Source organism: Ovis canadensis, chromosome 7, assembly GCF_042477335.2.
Source record: "Ovis canadensis isolate MfBH-ARS-UI-01 breed Bighorn chromosome 7, ARS-UI_OviCan_v2, whole genome shotgun sequence".
NCBI lineage: Eukaryota > Metazoa > Chordata > Mammalia > Artiodactyla > Bovidae > Ovis > Ovis canadensis.
The window spans coordinates 66,718,560-66,744,826 of NC_091251.1; the positions used below are offsets into that span (position 1 = coordinate 66,718,560).

Consider the following 26,267-nt stretch of genomic DNA (forward strand, 5'->3'; position numbering starts at 1 on the left):
AGAACGCCTCCTTGACTGAAGGCAGGCTGAAGTTATCCACAGGTTTAATGTCACCCAATTAGAACAACTACAGTAAGTATTCAGAGAGAGATTTATTTCAGCGTTGTATTTTCACTGCACATCTTGTGGATATGAGAATGTCTTCTTTCCAAAGGTCACATCTCCTCCTGTGCTCCTGATTGCATCATCTCTCACCACCTCTAGAATCATGCTCCAGCAATTACCTCTTCCCTGGCTTCTATCTTAATTCTCTTTCTCTCTACTGGGTTTATTCAACCTAAGCAATAAGCATGTTTATATCCTACCCGATTGTAAATAAAAAAAACAAAAGAGACTTCAGCTTTCCTTCAGTGTTGTTACCTCCTCAAGCTACTGCACCTTCCACCTAACTCAGAGGAGTCCTGATCTTTACTTCCCTATGAATCAGTCATCTTCAACCTCTTGCTGTCCCAATTTCAGCCTCAGAACTCTATTAAAATTTCTCTTTAATTGGGCACATTTGTACCAAATGTTAATATTCCCTAACCTATCTGCTGCATCTGAAAGCAATAACCACTCAGCTTTTCTTTCATCATTCTCTACACCTCCATGACAACACAGCCTCTCTCCGGACATGGTTATTTCGGCCAGAGTGGTTACATGATGGAAACTGGGCCAATTAGTTTTTATATCTTGGGAACTGGGAGTTGGAACATGGAGATTTTGTCAGATCCTTTCAGGCATTTCAACAAGAAAGTGACAATGTTGTGACCTGAGCAATCAACTTTTGATCTTTGGGAAAACTAAGCAGTGAAAACATACTTTCAGAAGAAGAAAAGCCTGAACACAGGGTGTCAAAAGCAGAAATAACAGACCACAGGGCCACAGAAGAAGCAGATCCTGTTTCTGATTACTCTCTAGGCCTGGGTCTGTGGCCACAATGAGTTTTGTCTAAGGGATGATGAGACACCAGCAGAGGGGCAAGTGTCAGTGTTCTTGCTCACAAAGAGGCCCTAACAAGGTCCTTTGCTGGCTTCTCATCCTCTTTTCAGATTTCTTTTATTCCCTTTTCTCTAACTTTCTCTAACCAAATCAGTATGTCTGCACTTAGCTTCTCATCTTTGCATTAATTCCTATTTGCTAATTCCATTCAGTTTGGTCTGAATAACTATTAACATCTCCCATTCAGTATTTGAATTTAGTAGTCAATATATTCAAATTTGTATTCATTCATGAAATACAAAGTTCTTTAAATTTCTCATACAATACTAATTAGCAAAACCAACATTCTCTTAGATATATGAACTAGAACTCTAGGTTCATCTTTAATCCCTCTATTTAATTGCTCCAAACTTCTACCTGGTTCTAAATTTCATGGTCCTAAACTTGACTGTTTCTCTCATTTGCCAGGCCGCCTTTCATTCCAGGACTTAACTGCCTTGGTTCAGGCCCTCATGCATATTCACTTGAGGTCATTACCTTTTTTAGAAAACAAAAATCCACAAAAAATTAAACATTTCCATAGAGGTAGTAAAATTTCTCTTCACTGTACTCTACACATTATAGAACATATATAAACATATGTTTGCATAATCCTCACCACGGACTTTTGCACTTAACTACTGATAAGACTTCTCAGCTGTTCCTCTCACCTCACTGATTATACACAACTCTAGATGTGTCCTTATTCCGTAGTAAAACTGAGAATTTAAAATTTTAATGAATGCTGTCCAATGTGCCAACAGACCAAAACTTAGATGCTTACATAATTAATATCCTCCCTCCCTTCCCCTTTGAGAGTGTTAGGTCCAGTGCAATTCTCCTCATTCAGTGGAACTTGATTTGATTTTAACTCTTGGGTGAAAGTCAATTATTTATGCTTTAGAACATGGAAGCAAAATGGGTGTGGCAGTTAAGTTAAAATTAATGTCTCATAAATAGAGCTGAAATTTCATTCTTTTTCTAGATCACAGGGTACTTTTAAAGTAAATCTATAAAGAAATTATTTTAAACTAGCTAAGAGCAAGACATCTTTCAACTTTTTCGGCAAAAATAGAGCACATCCCATATAAGGATTGGCAATATATGGTCCCAATAAAGGATTTAACGTAAGTTCAGTTCTTTAAAAGTGTCTTATATTTTGTATTATGGAATACTAAATTATACATGGAAAGTCTCTTTAGTTTAAAATTAAAACATGCTTAGCATCAGCCAGCTCTTACCTCAAAGACCATCTGGGAATAAATCATCGCCCAAGAAGCAGTTGGTGACTTGAACTATGGCAAGCCTAGGTGCTGGTGGAATTGAAATGAGAAAATAGGAAGAAATTACAAAGGAAATACGAAACTTTTTTTGTATCTCAAATAACCACAGACATAACAATACACAATGCCTCTCTAAATTCACGTTTCCAAAAGCCCCTGCTCACAAATGATGGTCAGCCTTCCTCCCTCCCATCAAATTACACTAAGATTCAGTCTCTGGTTGTATTCTGTGTTTATCTGGCCCCCTAACTCGGTCTGGACCCTTCACTTAGGACTTGATAACAGCCAGAAAGAAAATTAGAGACAATCTTTGACACCCAGGAACCACAATCTGCTAATTTTTAATACATTTAAAAATATTATCTAAAATAATTTAAATAAAATTAGTAGTGAGAAAGCCTTCTGAGTAAAATTCTGTGTCATAGAAGAAAGAAGGACATAGAAGGGGTTTCCTAGAGTGCTTACATAGCCTTGATATTAAAATCAAAGTAACTGCGACCATAACATTTGCATTCCAACCTCCCATCCAAGTCCTCTCTCAGCATTAAAGGAAAGATTCTGTATGGCATAGCTGTGGTGTGCCACACAAACACCCGCTCCAAGACAAAGTCACTCATTCATGCAACTGACAAAGGCACATAGCTGAGTCACTCTCTGAGAATGGCGGAGGCCAAGGGGTTATTCTCCCTTCTCTGGGTCAGCCCACATACAATAACTCATTGATGGGGGTTCCCAAATGCCTAGCCCTCTTGCTTTAACACACTAGTATCAGAGGCCTAGGATTGGCTGAGGTTCTGTTGCAAATACATTATGGCTCAGCTTCTTCCAAAAGAAGCTCTGCACGTATATCTCTGTTTCATAATGTGTTTCCCATAAAACTTGACTTAAGAAAGTTGTTATCAAGGGAGCACAGAGGAAGTGACTCTAAAATGAGATCTTTTATCTAAATCCTCTCTGTTGGACTGGCGATGAGGACCTAATCACTGATGCCATGTCAAAAATTGATGGCCTGTGGTATACTGTAACAGAACAATTGTTAACACATTCACTTTTAGTGGGGGACCTGATGCTGGGAGGGATTGGGGGCAGGAGAAGAAGGGGACGACAGAGGATGAGATGGCTGGATGGCATTACTGACTCGATGGACATGAGTTTGAGTGAACTCTGGGAGTTGGTGATGGACAAGGAGGCCTGGCGTGCTGCGATTCATGGGGTAGCAAAGAGTCGGACACGACTGACCGACTGAACTGAACTGAATGTGTGAATACCAGTGGAAGGGAAAGAACTGGCAAGTACTACATTGAGGTATTAGAAGTTGAGAGAGGGAGTGATTAGTGCCATGGAATGGAATAGCTACTGAAGCCTCTTAATGCAATGGAGAAAGACATTGAAAGGCTTAAAGTGATGCCACCAATTTAAAACTAAAGGTAACAACAGCAGACATCCATGTCATTAGATAAAGAAATTCTCACCTCTTGCAGCAAATGCTGAAAAAATTGAGCATCAGACCCAGGAATTGATCATAAGTGTGGCAGAGCTCCAGAGAAGGTTTAACTCTCAATTTAGACAGGTTGGCTATGCCAAGATGGGGGCCTTAACTGGGAAAGAAAATGGGACTGTGAGTCATGTGAAAAAAAATGGGACTGGGGACATCTGGGTTAATTCACTGGAAACTCTTCAATCCTCAGATTTCCCTGAATCCTCTGACAAGAAGTGGCTCTCCCCTGTAGGTAGCCAGTGCTCCACTCTTGCTTGAAAACTTGCAAGAAAATGTGTGTACCCTCCAACAAGACCTACCAAAAATATTCTCATGGACCCCCAGACCAATAACTAGGAAAAAGAAACAATATAAGCCAGCTAAACGAAAGAGGCTGTAAAGGGAGGAAAAAGACTGTGTGTTGAAGGAACTGAAGAACCTCAGCAACATGCATGCACCAACTGGAGCATATAGGAACTGACAGAGTACTTATGAACTGGCTTCTGTGAGTACTAGATCGACGCGGATGTATCTAAAGTTAGATAGGAAAGACTTGACTGCTATTGAAGCAGTCTTCCTTAGTGCACGGACAGTTTGTCTACTGTGTGGGTATCTCAACATGTGAGTATTCCATGAAAATGGACTGTTGGTACACCATCTCACTCAATATAGCACTGAAAGACATCAGAGAGGGAAAAATCTTTCCAATGGGTAGAATTTGGGGTAGGTTACCTGATCATTCACTTTGCATGCAAAGAGAAGTGGCCCATGGTAAAAATATACGTGGACTCATGAGCAGTGGTGAACCACTTGCCAAATTTCTCAGGAGCCTGCAAGAAGAAAAATTAGAACACTGGGGTCAAAGAGACCATAGAGGAGAAATATGGATGGTTTAAAAGAAAGAGTTCAAAGTGTGAAATAACTGTGTGTTGCATGTTAAGTTCCACCAGATAGTATGCACCATGGAAGTAGCAATGAATAACCAAGCAAACAATGATGATCAGTTGTGGCTGAAATAGAGATTATGTATGAATTCAACAGCCTGGGCTCCTATTGATCAAGGCTGAGCTGGGTACTGCTGCTGCTGAATGCCCAACACACCAGCAACAGAGATCAATGCTGAGAACCTAATAACAACATCTTTCAAGAGGATCGACTAGCCACTTGGTAGCAATTGATTACACTGAACCTCTACTCTGGAAAGGGCACTGCTTCAGTTTAACTGGAATCAACACAACTCCAGATATAAATGTGCCTTTTCCACACACACAATTTCATCTTAGACCAAGGGCATTACCTTACAGTAGCGTTTGTGCAGCAGCAGGGTCCTCACCAAGGATTCTGTTGTTCCATGACATACCACATCCAAACCCAGAAACTTCCAGATTAATAATTTTAATAATAAGAGCCTTTGAAAACACATTTGAAATGCCAACTTAGAAATGATACCCTGATGGGATGGGATGCCGTACTGCAGAATGTAGTATACATTCTAAATCCATGACCATCACACGGTATTGTGTCCCCAGTAGATAGAACACAGTGGTCTGGAAACCAAGGAGTGTCCTGCTTATTACCTCTCTCAATGTCCCAGATGGAACATCTGTACTTTGCATACCCACAACTTTAGCTTTTCCTGCTTACAGAGTATCTGACTCCCAGGGGGGCACTGCTACTACTGGGACACAGTGACGAAATAAGCCTTAAGATATGGTTTCCATTCCATCTCTTAAACCTATGGCAGGAAGAACTGACTCTGATCATGAGGAGAACGTAGGGCTGAAATTGCACTATGTGGACAAGGAGGAACACATCTGGCACCCATAAGCGACTGAGGAAAATCTTCACAGCTACCTGCCAGATTTGATGGTGAATGGATAAGAATGGCAAAATGACTGAGATCTCAGGTCACTCAGGGATGTAATCTGGGTCACTGCAGGAGGCAAGCCAGCTAGACCAGAAGTGCTAGCCATCAGGTAGGAGACATATCAAATGCTACATATAGGAGGAAGGTGATATGTTGTGGTCTTGAGAGCAGTTGCAATCACAAGGGCTCCAGCTCATTCCAATAACTTTCATCATGTAAGTTTCCCCAGGAAAAGAGATCAGCAAGCTCTCCCAGGTGGTGAACTTGACAAATGAAGCAAGAGTGTTTGAGCGGCTCACAGGGCAGACTATAACATATGTCAGAGTGTGATGACTTCAGGATCAAGGAACAAATCCAGAGTCAAGCCCTGGAATGGCCCTTAGTTCCTGGACTGACACAGACATCAGTTCACAGATTTCCACATTGTCCCAGAATATGCCCTAGTTTTGATCTTCAGGTTAAGTGACTCCAGGTCTACAAACTATATTATCTTTATTGTCACAATATGATATCATATGTAGCACAGACAGGTAACAGGTAGCAAATATCAATAGTAGTATTGCAGTTGCCATTTTATATTTGCTTGCTCTGTTCTAGGCATTATGTTGAGTATTTTTAAAAGTACCATGCTAAATCATCGAAACAATTTTCTAAAAATATATTAACTATTCCCACTATACAGAGGAGAAAACCATGGCCTGGCACAATTCAGCATCCTGCCTACCACCACAAGGCTAAAAAGTGGTAGTGCCTACATTTGAGTACAAAATATGAAATGCCAAAGCTTTCACGTTGCAACATGTTGTTATATAGATAACTGGAAAATATAAAAAGTACATACTTATGTTAGGGAAAACATAATTTGAATTTAAACTGTCTATTTAAATATACTACTGAATACACTAAATACAAATGCAATAAATATTCTACTGAAAAGTCCCTGTAATGAGATATTGTATAGAATTTAAGGAATTAATTCTTGATGGATCTTTATTAGAAATTGCATCTCCAAGGCAGATTCTTCAAGTCCCAGCTGTGTCCAAATATGGAACACTATTCTAAATCAAATATTTCCTATCAGCTGATGAAGTTCTCAGTCAGTTGGTCTGAGCCTTGGAACTAAGGGGCATAGAAAAGCCTAGCCCGACGTATACAAAGCTTGTGAAGTGTACATATTCAGTTACCAGCTACTTGGCCTCATCTTTGTTTACATTTTCTGCTGCATTTTCTCAAGGCTTCCTTCAAGTACTCAATTACTCAGGTCTTACCTGACCCAGCACAATTTTCAGGAAAGAATCTAATGACTACAGATGTTAATAACTGATGCTATGTAAATGATTTACTTTTCTTAGATATTTGGAAGAATTTTAGACTAACAAAACATCAGCATCCTGGAGTAGAAGGATAAGGGTTATATTGTTTTCGTTCCTCAAACATAAAACTTCATGGCCCTGAAATCTTACCAAATAAATAGAAAATAATTTACTACTTCTAACACATCTAGTATTTTTTCCTTTTAAATATTTGTTTACTGGTCATGTTCAACTTGAATCATTTGCACAATAAAAAGAAAACTATGAAGAAAACATAATTTTTGGAAGAAGGTATGAGATAAGAAAGATGTGCATATATCAATATTGAAAGATTTTAAAAATAAAAGATTTAAAATTTTATTGCATAACACTTAGGTGGGACTCCAATAAATCCTTTATAAACAAATATTGAATATCTCATTGAAGCTAGAGTTCTGTCAATTTTTTGGCCAGCAGAAGGCTTGGAAGTCCCTGCCCTCTTGCTCTATATTTAATCTTCCTAATCTTTTGTTGGGTTCTCCTGAAAGCTGTGTCATTCTTTATTTATTCTTGGTCTCTCTTTCATGTATGATTCTATGGGTTGATGAAATAATTAGCTGCTTATTTGGGATAATTTAAAACATTCCAAACATGTAAGGAAATGAGAAACAAAATAGGTATGCTTTAATAGACAGATGGAAAAAACATTTTTTTTCTAAAGAAAAGAATGGAGGGAAGGCAAGAAGAGGAATTGGGTTAAGGTGAGGAGGTGGAGATACTTCATATTTGTGATGATTTGTTTGCCTTTGGACAAGCTGGTCTGTTCTTCCTTTATGTGTCCTTCCCCAATTAAGCAATCCCTACCTCAAAACCCTGCTTAGGGATAGCAGTCAGAATCACATAAAGAAACGTGAATGTGGTTTTAGACTCCAGCCCAATGTTTCCCCTGATTTCCATATTGTAACAATTCTGGAGATCTCCACCAAAACAGAGGTGCTGGGCTATTGCAGTGTTACATCTTCTTACCTAGGACAGCTCCTTTTAAAAACAGAGGACATATATAGCTTTTATTATGTTGAGGTATGTTCCTTCTATTCCTGCTTTCTGGAGAGTTTTTATCATAAATGGACGTTGAATTTTGTCGAAGGCTTTCTCTGCATCTATTGAGATAATCATCAGTTCAGTTCAGCTCAGTCGCTCAGTTGTGTCCAACTCTTTGCGACCCCATGAATCACAGCACGCCAGGCCTCCCTGTCCATCACCAACTCCCGGAGTTCACTCAGACTCACGTCCATCGAGTCAGTGATGGCCATCCAGCCATTTCATCCTCTGTTGTCCCCTTTTCCTCCTGCCCACAATCCCTCCCAGCATCAGAGTCTTTTCCAATGAGTCAACTCTTCGCATGAGGTGGCCAAAGTACTGGAGTTTCAGCTTTAGCATCATTCCTTCCAAAGAAATCCCAGGGTTGATCTCCTTCAGAATGGACTGGTTGGATCTCCTTGCAGTCCAAGGGACTCTCAAGAGTCTTCTCCAACACCACAGTTTAAAAGCATCAATTCTTCGGCACTCAGCCTTCTTCACAGTCCAACTCTCACATCCATACATGACTACTGGAATAACCATAGCCTTGACTGATAGATATGGCTTTTATTTTTCAATTTGTTAATGTGGTGAATTACATTGATTTGCGGATATTAAAGAATCCTTGCATCCCTGGGATAAAGCCCACTTGGTCATGGTGTATGATCTTTTTAATGTGCTGCTGGATTCTGATTGCTAGAATTTTGTTAAGGATTTTTGCATCTATGTTCATCAGTGATATCGGCCTGTAGTTTTCTTTTCTTGTGGCATCTTTGTCAGGTTTTGGTATTAGGGTGATGGTGTCCTCATAGAATGAGTTTGGAAGTTTACTTTCCTCTGCAATTTTCTGGAAGAGTTTGAATAGGATAGGTGTTAGCTCGTCTCAAAATTTTTGGTAGAATTCAGCTATGAAGCCGTCTAGACCTGGGCTGTTGTTTGCTGGAAGATTTCTGATTACAGTTTCTATTTCTGTGCTTGTGATGGGTCTATTAAGATTTTCTATTTCTTCCTGATTCAGTTTTGGAAAGTTGTACTTTTCTAAGAATTTGTCCATTTCTTCCAAGTTGTCCATTTTATTGGCATATAATTGCTGATCGTAGTTTCTTATGATCCTTTGTATTTCTGTGTTGTCTGTTGTGATCTCTCCACTTTCATTTCTAATTTTATTGATATGATTTTTCTCCCTTTGTTTCTTGATGAGTCTGGCTAATGGGTTGTCAATTTTATTTATCCTTTCAAAGAACCAGCTTTTTGCTTTGTTGATTTTTACTATGGTCTCTTTTGTTTCTTTTGCATTTATTTCTGCCCTAATTTTTAAGATTTCTTTCCTTCTACTAACCCTGGGGTTCTCCATTTCTTCCTTTTCTAGTTGCTTTAGGTGTAGAATTAGGTTATTTATTTGACTTGTTTCTTGTTTCTTGAGGTATGCCTGTATTGCTATGAACTTTCCCCTTAGCACTGCTTTTATAGTGTCCCACAGGTTTTGGGTTGTTGTGTTTTCATTTTCATTCATTTCTATGCATATTTTGATTTCTTTTTTGATTTCTTCTGTGATTTATTGATTATTCAGAAGCGTGTTGTTCAGCCTCCATATGTTGGAATTTTTAATAGTTTTTCTCCTGTAATTGAGATCTAATCTTAAGAAAGTTGTGGTACATATATACAATGGAGTATTACTCGGCCATTAAAAAGAATACATTTGAATCAGTTCTAAGGAGGTGGATGAAACTGGAGCCGATTATACAGAGTGAAGTAATCCAGAAAGAAAAACACCCATACAGTATACTAACACATATATATGGAATTTAGAAAGATGGTAATGAGAACCCTGTATGCGAGATAGCAAAAGAGACACAGATGTAAAGAACAGACTTTTGGACTCTGTGGGAGAGGAAGAGGGTAGGATGATTTGGGAGAATGGCATTGAAACATGTATACTATCATGTAAGAAACGAATCACTAGTCTAGGTTCGATACAGGATACAGGATGCTTGGGACTGTTGCACTGGGATGACCCAGAGAGATGATATGGGGAGGGAGGTGTGAGAGGGGTTCAGGGTTGGGAACTCATGCACACCTGTGGTGGATTCATGTCAATGTATGGCAAAACCAATACAGTATTGTAAAGTAAAAAAAAAAAAAAAAAAAAAAAAGAGGACACAGCAACCATGCTGTCACTGTTTAAAAAAAAAAAGTTCAGTTATGTGTCAAAATAAGCAATTTAATACTTAAGAAGCAAGTAAGTCAGTGGATTGATACGTGCTTTACAAAGGTACTTTGCACAGTTTTCCAGAAAACAAAAAGCTAGCTCCCTAGAAAATTTAACATTGATATTAACTTGCAGATAATTTAAAAATCCATATGGTATATAAATTAAGGGACCTCTGAACATAAATATTCCTCCCTGTAGTTTGTATTTGGGTTGTGTTTGTATTCAACAGTTAAAAAAAGAAAAAGAAACAGGTTTTATATTCCATAATAAACAAAGCACAAATCCTATGTTTGCCAAAGAAGAAATCTATAGATTTAATGGCACAACAGGGGAAGCATGAGGAGTTACAGTTTTAATTCAAGACTACTTCCCTGCCTTGATGTCTTTAGGAATTGTTTAGGCGAATGATTAACTGATTTATTATTTTTTTATTTATATCCATGAATTTCTTACCAGGATATTATTTCAGGCGGAAACCAAGAAAGACTATCTAATCTTTCTTTAACAATTAAGCAATACTTGTTAATTGGAATTTGCTGACAGTTTCCCAAGACTGTAATTAAGGTTGCATAACTTTGCCTTCACTGATAAATGCAGACTGAACCAAAATGTGCAGGTGAGATATATCTGATCACAGTTTGGAGAGAAGGTACTTATTCAACAGACTCCAAAATACTGAACAATATGCTGACACTAAAGGAACAGCTCAACTGATCCTCTAATGTTCTATTCTCACCAAGATGATACCTGCCTATATCTTCTCTCTCTAATGAGGCTCTAGGCTTCTTCTTTGAAAGACAATTCTTTGTAACACCAGTTCCTGCATGGTGCATGGTGCTCTATGCAGATTAAAAACTAAAAGATATATTCAAAAGGAATCTAACTATTTACAAATTTGGAGTCAAAACTTTTAAAAATACCAATAGTGTGAAGATAACAGCACTTTATTCATTCACCAACAAATTTTTATTGAACACTAGCTTTGGTTGTGATCTGCACTGTTTGGGAACACAATGGTGGGCAAAACAAAACAACCCCTGCCTGCATGCTCAGTGGTGTCTGAGTCCTTGCGATCCCATGGACTTCAGTCCGCCAGGCTTCTCTGTCCATGGGATTCTCCAGGCAAGAATACTAGAGTGGTTTGCCATGCCCTCCTCTGGGGAATCACCCGACCCAGAGATCAAACCCAAGTCTCCTGCACCTGCTGTAATGACACATGAAATGTTTACCACTGAGCCACTAGGACCTCTGTATAATCAGAATTAGTAAATTATTTGTTAATAAGTTGATAATAATAAATACATTAACAAGGAGGATTAATTAAGCAAGCAATTTTAATAAAAAACAGTATTTTCTATCCAACCTATTTCACCAAAAAGTGATCCTACTCCATGAAATTCAGACCTCCCAACAGCCCTACTCATTACTATATACTCTCTCCCAAGATATTTCTTTACGTCTTTGCTTGAATAGACTGAACTTGCATTTCCTCCTCATCAGACCATTACTGTTGCAATGGGAGTCTTAGAATTCATTCCTTGCATTTGTAGTTTATGCTTAGCCCACATTCACATTCACCTCTTTGGCAGCCTACCCTTAATTCGTTCCCTGTATAATAATTTGTATTTACTTTTCGCTCCCCCAAGAGATGTAAGAGCTTTTGATGGCAGATCCTCTATTTATTCATTTGTACACTCCTTCTGCAGAGCCTACCAAAGTGACCAAAGGCTTCTTGAATAGCAACACAACAGCTTGCTGCCCTCCATTCATGACTTTGTTTTCTCCTCTTGACCTACAACATTCACTGCCTGGAATATTCTCTCTGATCAACTATCACAATCTACGTCATCCCCTCTTTTTGAAATGAGCTACCAAGAAAGAATCTTTTAAGCATTTTCTTTTATTGTTAATAATCTCAAACACAGAAAACTGCTATTTTCATACCCCATCTGAACCCTTTCCATTTACTAGTTCTTTCTTTCCTTTGCAACTAACGTCTGTAAGCATTCTACCAGTTTTGCAGTAAGGATAAAAATGACACCAGCCTTGTCCTCAAGGAGCTCACCAGCCTGTGAAGAGAATGGCACTGGAAATTCAGACCCAACTTGATGGTGAGGGAGAGAGGTGCTGGGAAAGCCAAGTCCTTTGTTCTCTGCACAGGTCACTACATGGTAAAACCACCAAGACACCTCTTGTCTGAAACTGAACTTGCTTCACTTCTGCAAAACCTGGTCACAGCTCTGTAATCAACCCAGAAGGAATTCCCTAGACTACAAGTTTTGTGTAGTTTGTCTAGTTTAAGACAAGGGCAGCAGTTCAAGAGGCAGGATATACACCTCTCAATCAGAGAGGGACAGGAGCTGTCCCTCAGGCAGCCTAAGGCACACAGCAAGAAAAAGAAACGTAGACACAGTCACCTTGCTGTCTGGGATTTCTGAAATGTGTGTTGTGTGGACATGTTTTAAACCCAAGTTTGGCTTTCTCCTGTTGTCTGCGACACTCCTGCCCCAGCTTTTTCCTGAGTTACCTGCTGAGTCTTCAGGACCCACAGACTAATTTCTTAGTTGTGATCTAAGCAACGTGTAATTAAGAGAAGCCTGCTGGTACTCAGAAATATGAAAAATGTACTGTCTTTCATTCATGGAGTTGATGTTTTATTTTCCCTTCAGGAGGATACTGGCTTTGAATTGCTTTCTTGAGAAAATACACGGCTTTTGTACAATAATTTTTTTATATCTCTCTTTATGACTGATTGTTTTCCACATGAAGATAATATGTTAAGATCTAGGTCTGTGATCTTGGGACATAACAGTTCCCTTAGTGCTGATAATCAGCCTATAAAGGAATTAAATTATGTTCCAAAGTCATTTTTACTACCTCTCATCAAATAAATAGGATTCTAATTACCCAGATAGTCATCCCTCATCATTGAGACTATGCTATTTAACTAAATAGAAAATGACAATTCATCCAACACATCTAATTGATTTCAAATAATTAAAAAGTATTAAATAAAACCAATCATGATAAGCATAAATTAATATTTCAAAATGTGGAAAGCACTGGGGGAAAACTTGAGTATCTATCATGTCATCTTAATGATATCATTATTGTACAGTATTGCAAACATAAGATATATTAATGTGTGAATAGCATTATAACCTATATCTATTATATCTATCCTGATTCTAAAGATATTATCACAAATTAGTTAATTGTTCACTAGTGTTTGGATTCTTGATCAAAAGGAGTTCATAATATCTTTCCATTAGTTTCAAGATAGTTTGGTTTTATCATGCTTTAATATTCACAGACATATAGTAACACATTTTTTGCAAGAAAATATGAACAGGAATTATTTTTTGGTCCATTTTCATTTAGTATTTAACACTACAATAAATCTGTCCTTGAGACATTTTAGATAACTGAGCTGAGAGCCAGAGTTGACAATGAAAACTGAGACAATATGTGGATTAACTGAGAAACAATTTAAAAAATAGGCATCCAGAAATTTTAAGTATTTTCACAAGTACTTTCTTGGTATTCCTATAATTTTTTTTTAAAACCACATCTAGAGTTTTATAATTATAATTACACTTTGAGATTTGAAATTTGTGTTATGTCTTGTGGACTTTTAATATTTTCTGCATTCTAAGAAATATCTTTTCCTTTCTCACAGAGGAAAGCTTTATATTCCAAATTCAAATCAGCAATTAATTGCTTGGGGTGGAGCCTGTACTGCAGACAACTGGAACCAACTATGAGAGAAATTAATCAAGGCTTATGGTGTCAAGCAATAAACTGTGTAAAATTCTGAAAGAGATGGGAATACCAGACCACCTGACCTGCCTCTTGAGAAACCTGCATGCAGGTCAGGAAGCAACAGTTAGAACTGGACATGGAACAACAGACTGGTAACAAATTGGGAAAGGAGTACGTCAAGGCTGTATATTGTCACCCTGCTTATTTAACTTATATGCAGAATACATCATGAGAAACACTGGGCTGGAAGAAGTACAAGCTGGAATCAAGATTGTCAGGAGAAATATCAATAACCTCAGATATGCAGATGACACCACCCTTATGGCAGAAAGTGAAGAGGAACTCAAAAGCCTCTTGATGAAAATGAAAGAGGAGAGTGAAAAAGTTGTCTTAAAACTCAACATTCAGAAAACTAAGATCATGGCATCTGGTCCCATCACTTCATGGGAAATAGATGGGAAACAGTGGAAACAGTGGCTGACTTTATTTTGGGGGGCTCCAAAATCACTGCAGATGGTGACTGCAGCCATGAAATTAAAACACGCATACTCCTTAGAAGGAAAGTTATGACCAACCTAGACAGCATATTAAAAAGCAGAGACATTATCAACAATGGCCCATCTTGTCAAGGCTATGGTTTTTCCAGTAGTCATGTATGGATGTGAGAGTTGGACTATAAAGAAAGTTGACTGCTGAAGAATTGATGCCTTTGAACTGTGGTGTTGGAGAAAACTCTTGAGAGTCCCTTGGACTGCAAGGAGATCCAACCAGTCCATCCTAAAGGAGATAATCCTGAGTGTTCATTGGAAGGGCTGATGTTGAAGCTGAAACTCCAATACTTTGGCCACCTGATGTGAACAACTGACTCATTTGAAAAGACCCTGATGCTGGGAAAGATTGAGGGCAGGAGGAGAAGGGGACAACAGAGGATGAGATGGTTGAATGGCATCACCAACTTGATGAACATGAGTCTGGGTAAACTCTGGGAGTTGGTGATGGACAGGGAGGCCTGGTGTGCTGTGGTCCATGGGTTCGCAAGTAGTTGGACACAACTGAGTGACTGAACTAAACTGAACTATGGTGTCAAGTGTCTGAAGAGAAACATAACATAACACCTGGCTTCCCAGGTGGCCCTAGTTTTAAAGAATCTGCCTGCCAATGCAAGAGACTGTGGGTTAAATCCCTGGGTCTGGAAGATCCCCTAGAGGATGAAATAGCAATGTACCCCAGTATTCTTGCCTGGAGATCCCATGGACTAGACCCTCATGGGCTACAGTCCACAGGGTGGCAAAGAATCAGATATGAATGAGAGACTGAGCATGCATGCAATATAAAAGTTAGTAACTCATGGATTTCTCTCATGGTGCTGCTGCTGCTGCTGCTAAGTCACTTCAGTCGTGTCCAGCTCTGTGTGACCCCATAGACGGCAGCCCACCAGGCTCTGCCATCCTTGGGATTCTCCGTGGGCTTCTTCCATATGCCACAAAGCAACTAAGTTCATGTGCCATGACTGCTAGGCTCACATGGCTAATGAGTCTGCAAGCTGCAACTACTGAACCTCATGTTCCTAGAGCCCAAGCATCACAACAAAGAGTAGCCCCAGACTGTCCCAACCTGAGAAAGACCACGTGCAGCAAAAGAGACCCAGTACAACCAAAAAGAAAAAAATAAATAAATGTATATACATATGGGCATACATATATATATATGCTTATATGTGGGAGACTTGGGTTTGATCTCTGCATTGGAAAGATCTCCTGGAGAAGGGAAGGGAACAGCTACCCACTCCAGTATTCTGGCCTAGAGAATTCCATGGACCGAATAGTCCATGGGGTCACAAAGAGTCAGACACAACTGAACGACTTTCATTTCACTTCACTTCATATATATATTTATATAGGTCATAACTCACAAAGAAAACTTTCAAAGCTAGGCTCAAGTTTTCTCTCCATAGATTCTAAAGTTGGCTATTCTTTGCCCCTCCTAACTGACATCCCTTCCTTTCACCGTCATTATTGAGAAATTTAGAGATTTCAAGATCAACCAAAGAATTCAATGCAGGTTTTGCTCAGATTCTTCATGTGCTCTTTTTTGGGGTGGAAATTTTTCTCTAACAAATTGTCACAAGTGAAAACAGCTGTCTATAATCAACTATACTGCCTCCCATCTTGGAATAAACAAATGCTCTAAGAATTCCTTCTAGAAAACTAAAAAGGACCATTGGGAATTCTCTGGATTTCTTCACATAATTGTGGCTATTGCTAAATCCAATGGGAGCTGGATGTCATAAAAGCAGAAGCCAGGATGGTAAAGACCAATAACGTGGACACAAATTGGGTGTCCCACTGGCCTAAATAGGAGAGAGGCAGAACACATCCTGGATTATTAGCTGAAATTAAAAGGGGAAGATTTAGATCAAGGGATTTTCCACATATATGCATTAATATATGATATTTGTATACATACAGCTGATTCAGTTTACTGTACAGCAGAAACTAACACATTATAATACACTCCAATTAAAAAAAATGATGAAAGGAAGTGAAGGAGGATATGGGACTTAGAGACAATGAGGAAAGTACTGTGACTAGAAACAGCAAACTGAAAAAGTAGTACTTAGTCCCTGAACCCCTGATTAAGAACAGGAAGACAAACATCACGGGGAGTTGACAAAGACCTATACTATGACATGCTTCTGACCTAGATAAAGTCAGGCAGGCAGCTCCCCTGTTTTTAACTGTTCATCTGCCATCTCTCTTGAAGCTACATGTCTTCTGCCTTTTGGGGCTTGTGCTCATGAGCTGCTAGGATACTAGATCCTGACATTCACCATAGATTTACAGAGTTCCTCCTGAAGTCACACCTTTGAAAAATGAGAATAAAATAGGGTCAGTGATCATATTCTAATCTCTCTTCTTGTTCTTGGGACCTTTTTACAGTGTTAGACTCTTCATGAAACCCTTATCTGCTCTAACGTATAAAATAATTAGTATTTGCTCCCTTATGTATCATGGAAAACACACATAAGAATGTTAGAATCTCAGGGCACTTGATTTAAAAAAATTGGAGTATCCAAAGCCATTCTAGTTTACTCTAAATGTAACTGCTAAGAAATTACTATCTTAAGTCACCGTGGAAGTTTGAATTTTTCCTTCTGACTTTAGTCTTTTGCTGTTGTTATATTCTATTTTGAATGCCACCCTCTCTCCTCCCCTTACTAGTCTTTCCCTTTAGTAACTGATAATATAGAATTCAAATTAAGCACAATAGCAAACAAATTTACTAAGCACGTACATTTCCTACACAAGGTAGTTAGGAGTATGAACATAACTACAATTAAGAATAGCCAGTATTCTTGGGACATTTAATCTATATTATCTCATTTAATCTTCCTGAAAACTCTATGAAGCAATACACTTTACAGTGCCATTATTTTCTGGTTGTAAAGTTAAGAAGCAGAAATTTAAGTAATTTGTCAAAGTTTACACACTTAATGTGTTTATAGTCTTGCTAGAATTTTTTTAAGTTGTGTGCAAGAATAAAGGTTTAAACTATAGGTCAAGACCAAAGGTGAAATCTCATGAGAAAGTATATGATGCATTAGTAAATGAATGATACAAATAACTTAGTACTATGGAATTGTATAAAATTTCAGTATTTGGAAACTGTGAGCAATCTATTTTTTTTTCATTTTTATTGGAACATAGTTGCTTTACAATGTTGTGTTTCTACTGCACTGCAAAGTGAATCAGCTATACATAAACATATTCTCCTTTGTTTTTGGATTCCCTCCCCGTTCAGGTCACCACCATGCTATACAGTAGGTTCTCATTAGTTATTTACTTTCTACATAGTTTCAATAGGATATATGCTAAACCCAATTTCCTAATTAGTGATCTGTTTCATTAGGGCAGAGACTGATCAGGAACTAAAAGGTAAAGCTGAAAAGGCATTCTGGCATGTGGTTGTTAAAGGTGTATTTTTTCCACACTACATACTTGAGGTTTCATTTCATATACAATGTGATGTCCTTGAAAGTTTCTGAGCAGAAAGTGGCATGTGCCACGGTCCAGGCATTTTTTAGGACAACGAATCTGGCAGTAGTATGCAGAACAGATGCTCAGAGGAGAGGCTCATGACAGGACAATTGGAAGATTAGTGCAGCATTCTGATTGTAAAGTGACAGGAACTTGAACTAAGGTGGTGCCAACAGGGCAAGGAAAGAATCCATGGCTAGAAATGATACAGAGATAACATGTGATTAGTAACTGAATATAGGACATGAGGGAGCATAAGGCAGTGATGATTATATGAGATTCGAGCCTGAGAGGTTGAGGAAATCAGGAAAAGGAGCTGTTCGGGAGAAACTGGAAGAGCTGATTCCCTCATTTTTGGTGGGAACACCTTAGTGTAATTCCCCTCAATGAGGTAGTAGATGCCACTAAATAAATTCAGCTCACCAAAATAGTGAATAGACAGAGAGGATCAAGAGAACACTCCCTCCTAAGGCTAAAAGGAGGAAGATAGCAACCGATGTATGTGTTTACTGTAACTTGTACTTATCCATCAAACATTATATGTCTTATCACTCACTATATCAAAAAGATGTTCTTTACCTATTGTCCAAGAATATTTTGACACTCTGTTGGGAATCCTATGGATCACTTTCTAAGAATCAACTAGAACTAAATTTTTACTTTTACATATATGAAATTAATTTACATATTTTGCCTCTTGCCAATCAATCTTTTTGGAAATTAAGAAGGAAATATAAAATCTCCTATGCTCTGCCTTCAGCCATGAGAGAGAGCCCCTCAATCCCCTTTTTTCTAGCATGTTCTCATGAGCGTGCCCATACAGAAGACGACAGCTGGAAGGAGAGTAAATCTATTCAAATGACTAAGGAGGGTATTTGCACTCACTTTATTTTTAAAACCTCTCAACAAAATTGTTCTATGAATGATTCAAAGTCATTCTAAGTATCCAAATGCCATATTTCTTGTTAATGTGGCAGGATTTCAACATCTATCAAAGCTGCAGCAAATATTTTATGACTCTCAAATACAGGGCCTTATACAAAATATGAGGTCATATGGAATATTAACAAAACAATACTTATCATAACCTAGTTGTGTGAAGGAAAACAAGCTATCAGATTTCCTAAAAGTGCAAAAAAGATCCATACAAGTTCAACTTATCAAGCAGGTAAATGATATTTATAAGCCTTGGGAAAAATGAATTGGAGTCAGGTAATTCTGTAGCTACATTTCAAATGGAGTCGACCATATGGAGTCTGCATTACATAGATTTTATATAATTTCAGAGTCTGAGAACTGAGTCTCCAGGAGCATCAGTTAAGTCTTCCGTGACATAGGAGAAAATCAACACTAGGAAATGATAGCCTGAGTTTACCCAGTCAGCTAGAGACTGAACTTGGATTTGACCAACTCCAGTATTTTCTACTAGAAAGCAAAAAGCAATGGACTCTCATTAGAATGTGTGCTTCAGTTCTCTATCTGATTCGCAATTTTTACTAAGTAGTTCCCATAAATAAAGCAATTGTTTAGGTTTTCACCATTACGTACCACTTCACAATGACATGATTCAAAGTATGTTTGTTCTTCCCTCAGTTTTTCTAGGATCAAATTTACAGTTCCTGTCTCAGAAACCCAACTTAGTGGTCACACCTAAGTCATCAGGCACGTACAACAGAAACATCTGTACAATAGAAATAGTTATCCCTAGCTTGCTCTTTTTCTTTTCTTCCCTATCCTTAAGTATAAAAAGCCTGAGAAAATATGGCAAAATCAACACACTATGGTAAAGTAATTAGCCTCCAATTAAAATAAATAAATTTAAATTAAAAAAAAAAAAGCCTGGGAAAGTTACTTCTAGAGTAGGCTATTTCAACTTTAACAATACGGGAAACAAAGTATATCCACCCAAAACACTTTTTGTCTACCAAGAAGACATACTGCACCCAGATATTCAAAAGCCAGAATATGCAGGGAAAAAAAGGCATTTTACATAAGACTTGGGCCATGAAGATTGTTGAAAAAAGAAACAGGACAAAGATGAGGTTGTGAAAGTGTAAGAGAGACAAGAAACTATTTTAGAGAGAAACCCATCTTCTCTGATTACTTTTTTTATATTTCATTTTTTAAAATACTTTGAGAATCCTGAGTATAATTTTTTAAATTGAGTTTATATCTTGCTAACCAACATTTATTTCCACAAAATACTTTAATAACTCTAAATAGACAAAATAATGCAAAATATTCTCCCATATCAAAATTACAGCAATTTCTATATGCTGAGGCTAAACTAGACAATGTAATGAGGATATGTGAAATACACATGCCTCTGGATCATTTTCACTAGAGAATGAGAAGTGACTGTGTGTCTTCATTTCTACTTCTCCTCTGGAGGACTTTCAATCTCCAGGCTACAATGCCACCTGTCCTCCTAACTACGCTTTAAAAGACAAATGGTGCAAACACTGCTGTGGCATCATTATCTCCACAGAGATTACAGAAGTGGGAGCTCAGTCTTCTGCATGCTCAAAAGCTACAGACAGAGAGGGCTATTAATAAATCCCCCCTTTTCTAAGCTAGAAGGGAATTGGAGCTTCGCCATCCACGCACAGAAAACTTAAGAGACAGAAGGATTTGTAACAACGGCAGCTACAACAGATGCAAAGTTGATGCCTTGAACTTGAAATTGTTGCTGAATGACGTTTTAAATGCATGGTTTCAAGCAAACTGATATTAGGCTTTAAGTCATAATACAGTTAGAAAGTGAGTTTCGACCTGTAAAAGTGTGTTTTAGAAATAAATTTGGCATATATATTTCTAAAACCTCAAAGTTTCTAGCTGAAAGATAATTCTTTTTTCAGGTGGGAAGATGATTCTCACATTGCAGAGATTCTAGAGAAAGTTCTTCCATAGTAGACAGAATGGAACAGAAAGAAGGAATAATAGAAATTGATGGCATTAAAAGTAGAAGATAATGTACAGGTAACAGAATGCCCAAGGAAACTCACGGTGGGTGTATGTGTTGCATTAACTGAGTAGGTCAACAGAAATAAAAGTAAACTGAGTACTGGCAAAAAGATATTCAAGATCACAGATTTGTCCTAAATCATCCAAGACACAAAAGCTATTTCCTTCTCAATTGACCCCTACACACACACACGCACACACACACACTCTCACATATACTTCATATAATTTGTTTTTGAAAAAGGAATCACCACAGTTGCCATCTGTTTACAATGTTCCATGTGCTCTTAAACAAGTAGATCTATGCATCACACATTTACTTCATTATTTAAGACTAACAACCACAGAAAGGGGTAGATAGATGGCCTAGAAATGGAAATAATTGGTTAACAACAGGCATATGAAAAGTGGATTCTCTAGGCTTATCTAACATGTTTACCTCATATTTCATGGAGGCACAGATTTATTGAATCACGTGTTGATGATAATTTCTGGAAGAAGTTACCACATTCTATAATGGAAGCCTAACAATGAATAATCAAATACTAGGAAATAAACTATACCTGTTTATCCTCTTTCAAAACCTAGAGGGATGGGATGGGGTGGGAGATGAGAGGAGAGAAATGTATACCTGTGGTTGATTCATGTCGATGTATGGCAGAGACCAACAAAATATTGCAATGCAATTATCCTCCAATAAAATAATTCATAAAAATTATTTTTTCAACAGAACTCCATTGTAGTATGAAAAGAAAACTTTGTAAATGAGAGTTCTAATATTCTTTTAAATTATCTTAGCTCGGTTTACTCACTTCTTTGAAAAATAATCATTTAATGGACTCAGTAAAACTACTGTTGTATTGCTGCTATAGTGTTTCATCTCTAGATATTATAACATTCCCCATAAGATGTCAACATAGAAGAAATACACAATTTTTCCAATCATAAATTCAACTCGTTGTCCACCTTCCAAATCACTTCTCTGACCCAGGAACTGATGGCAATTGCTTACCATATTTTGATGATGTTATTATAGTAATGTGTGGAATTTTGAAAGAACTAATTTCCTCATTCTGCTAGGTGGCCCAAATCAGCACTCCAGATGGTTACCATTTGGCAAAAATGAGGTTTTAGTTTTAAAAGAGCAGGGTGGTGATTTACTTTACAGTACGCATAAATTGTAATTTAAATCCCATTTACTTCTATTTCATTTGTACTTTTAAACCTTAATAAAGTAGGACCAATCATTAAAAAACAGTGTCCTACAGCTTGGGCATGAACTCTCTGTATTAACAAAACACTTAAAAATAAAATACTTTGATATATTAAAAAGTAGCAAACTTTATCATTCTCTTGTTTCTCTCTCCTAGTAAAGCTCATTGAATTAAAATACATATATGTTTAATGTACTACTAATTTTACCCTCTTTCATGATAATACTATATTTAAGTGTAAAAGATGTCAAGACTATTTTTAAAGCACTGCATTTATTATTAATTAAAAATGAGATAAACTTATAGTCTTAGGTTTTTAAAGAAATACAAGTTATTTTCAAAAATTCATTTTATGTGTGCTACTCACCCACAACTTTCCTTTTTTCCTTTAAAAGCCTAATAAGGAAAAGTGACTTTGAGCTTTGTCATCTCAGCCCAGGTGCTAAAGGCAGTCAACATTACTATTGTTACCATAATCTGTTTTTCTCTTTATTATACAAGTGTATCAATGATGTAATTGCAGAAGTTCGGGTTTACTCAAGCTGTTGGAGCAGAGCGATTTTTTTTTTTTTTAAGACTGCCTCCTTCGGCAGGGTAGAACAATTGTAAAACAGAACCAAGTACACAATTAAAGCATTTCATCTTTTGAAAGCCAATCTGCAGGATCTTGATCTTGAAGGACTGATCAAGAGCTGGAAATGCAGAACCGCTGGTAAAGCTCAGTTTGCTCCAGACTGAATGCTGAGCTGGAAAAACACCTGGGTGACAACAATACTAGTCTATGACATCTTGGCTTTTAACCCCTTCCTAGAAGCCCTCAACTTTTCTTTACTGTTTAGCCCTCATCCTTCCCCTGAATCCCAAGGGTTTAGAGAATGCCCTAGCCTTTTATCTCAGTTTTGTTTTTCCCTGAGCAGGTCTCCCCCTGAAAGTTGAGCGGAAACTAAGCAATCATTTATCATTCTGCATTTAAAATAAAGCAATGCCTGAGAAGTCTACAATCCTCAACAGAACCAACCATATTATAAACACAGGAGAGCTGACCATTGATAAATTCATCTACTACACTAGGAGAACCCCCTGGTTGTGAATTAAAGTGCAGACACAAAGAGTCGACCAGGAAACACACACACATAATCCCATGCAGATGAGGCAGCGCTGATGGAGAAAAAGAGAACATACCTGAGGGATTCTCCTTTAAAAAAAAATGCACACACCAGCTGGGCTGTTCCCCCCTCCCCTCCTTTTCGAGTGTCTGTGTTTTCCTTTCAGGAATATCACTTTGCAATCCCGTTTCTAGTCTCCTTCCCTTTATTCGGCCACAGACAGTTGGAGCGAAGGCTGCGTCCCAGCGATCTGACTCAAGTGCAATCAGGCACGCCTGGGGTCTGCAACGGTGTCTGTTCTTGTCAAATTCTCTTGTGCTCCCGGGGCAGCCTCCAAAGCAATTCTACAACTTAGCTGCTGGCACCAAACTGCCTTTCACTCTCCTCCTTGCCAGATCCCTTCGGCAGCTCATTTCTCATCTCTGTCTCTAAGAAAGCAGAAAGGGTTGTCTCCCCGCGTGTTGAGGAGCGCCCAGGCTCATCAACAACTGAGGGTGAGGAACGGCGCAGCTGAGTGCGTGCTGGGAACTTCCCAAGCGCTGCCGCGGCCGCTCTGGGGAATGCAGCACAGACGCTGCGATCCCCAGGCTCCTCTACCCAGAGCGCCTCGGCTCCTTCTGCCGCCGCCGCCGCCGCCGCCGCCGCCGCCGCTGCACCCAGCAGCGACTCTGGGCCGAGCCACAGCCCCTGCTCTCAGGAGATGCGCTGTGGCCTCTGCCAGGTGTGGCCGTCACCACCGCACTGACAACTAACTGTGTGGGGCGCAGATTCATCTCTAGGGAAGACGCCTCTAATGCTGGCGCTTCCCCTGCCCAATTTTCTCGCTGAGTGATGACCTAGGAGCCAGTCCTAGTTGGGCTGGCCGCGTTTGCAGCCTCTTTGGTAACAGATAATGTAGTAATCACTGGTGTAGATGTAGTTGGCTCTGCTTGGGATTATGAGAAGTATACTGCACACAGTATAATTCCCAATTAGCCACCAAGAGGCAGCTAAACAGAACCCCCTATTTACAGGGAGGAAATGCTGAGATCTCAGTTCAGGTGGTTTTCCTCTTTTTAATACGTGAAAATCCATCTGAAGGTGATTGCTCAAAAATCTGAATTAAACACAGACACACGCACACACACATCAAAGTGGGAAATGGTAGAAAACTTAGAGTGATACAGAGGTTTTGCTTCTCACTTAGAAATAATGTCTTCCCATTTGATACGAGCTTTTTACAGATCTGGCAAGGAACTGAATGGCCTTGCTTTCTTTTTTAGTTTTGAGGAGTGGAGGAGGTGGGGGGAGTAACAGCTCCCACTTTCTATCAATAAAGCATTTTCTATCCTCTAACCCTCCTGTTGAAACAAACACAAAAAAAAGTACTGGATCTTAAAATAGAGCCTTCAAGAAGCTTAAGTCCTGGAATAATTTGTAGGTTTTAGATTGCATCTGGTCTGCTGGCTTTCTCCTAGTTACTTTTCTCAGCTTTTTGGAAAAATAGAAGGATGGTTCCAGAACTGAACACTCAACTATCAGCTGAGATAAACAATATAAGAAGCATAGACAGACACAGACTTGTATGCCACTTTTCAGTGCATTTAAGGATAGCTATTCCATTAAGGATGGCTATTCTAAAGTGATCAACTTTAGAAAGGACTATTTTTGCCTACGTATTTACTATACAATGAATAGCTGCTAGCAAAATGAAGAGTTAAGCTTGATATCACATTTTGGGCAAAACTTATGGCAAAAATCATTCAATCTTTGGTATATGACAACCAAATAATATCTCTATGATTGTTTTTAAAAAAACTGTCTAAAAACTGTCTAAATTTAACACTGTGTGTGTGTGTGGGTTTGTGTGTATCAGGTGCTGGTAGCCAAGGCCTTCCCAGTTCTCAGTCCCACGTTTAATTCATAGCAGCACAGCTTTCTCTACCTGCTGCTTAAGTGACTGTTAATGGATGCAAGCAGCTGCTCAAAGTCTAAGGAGCTGCATCAGGGGGCAAACACTGGGGCAGTGTGATCCCCACCTTTAGCAGCAACAGAGTGGCTGCCAGGACAAAGCTCTGCTGCCCCCGGCTGTTAGCACTCAATAGTAGCAAAGGAAAACTCTTAGACCTGAAAGTGGATTATAGGGCAAACCTGACTTTTTATACAGAAAAATTCAGGCTAGCCAGTACACAGTTTTAAAGAGTGTCCTTTAATACATAGAGGAAAGAACACCTGTTTGCAGAGTCCTTTTTCTTCTTGTTCTGGTGTGCATTACTCAGAACAAAGCGCTGAGGCCATCACCAGCTGGGAGCCTCCAGCACCCAGCCTAGTGCAATACATATATATATATATATATATATATATATATATATATACATATATATATAAAAGTCCTCAATAAACTGGGATATAATGTCAGTGGTAAAGAATCTACCTGCCAGTGTAGGAGATGTGAGAGACAAGGGATCAACCCCTGGGTTGGGAAGATCCTCTGAAGGAGGAAATAGCAACCCACTCTAGTATTCTTGCTTTGATAATCCCATGGACAGAGGACTCTGCCAGGCTATAGTCCATGGGGTAGCAAAGAATCAGACATGACCAAGCGACCACATATGCATGTACAAATACACACACACACACACACACACACACATCAGTGGTTTAAATGTTTAAACCTACGGAAGAAAATACAAGTAAGAGGATCTTAACTCTGAGTAGTGTCCAGAACGTATTATGTAGTATAATGAAAAGAGGTGTGAAAAATACTGTCCTAATTCAAATATACTCATAGAGAACACAATAACAGGGTTAATAATTGTCAGTCTGTTTTTAAGAGGAATGCTCCAAAGCCAGTGTGTGTGTGTTCTGATAAATGCATTGCTTAACTTTAATAATCAACATTTTGGTTATATATTTCAAAACAGAAATGGTTTACATCTCTGAAAGTGGCAGGAATCATGTACCTGAGGGACACCAGCTGCTAGTAAAATATGTCACAACTGGAAAGAATGGCAGACCTTGATGACTTCATTGA

The 26,267-nt window shown here is 38.6% G+C and overlaps 1 protein-coding gene across 1 annotated transcript in view; it reads right to left on the reverse strand.

Annotated features, from left to right (window-relative positions):
* The window catches only part of UNC13C (unc-13 homolog C), a 701,596-nt gene extending 677,670 nt beyond the window's left edge, over positions 1-23,926 (reverse strand). The window contains exons 1-4 of the mRNA XM_069596439.1: positions 23,331-23,926; positions 4,453-4,550; positions 3,716-3,841; positions 2,202-2,273 (exon numbers count right to left, since the gene is read on the reverse strand). The gene's annotated coding sequence lies outside the window, so the exon portion shown is untranslated. The remainder of the gene's footprint in view (positions 1-2,201; positions 2,274-3,715; positions 3,842-4,452; positions 4,551-23,330) is intronic.
* Positions 23,927-26,267: the final 2,341 nt, after the last annotated feature.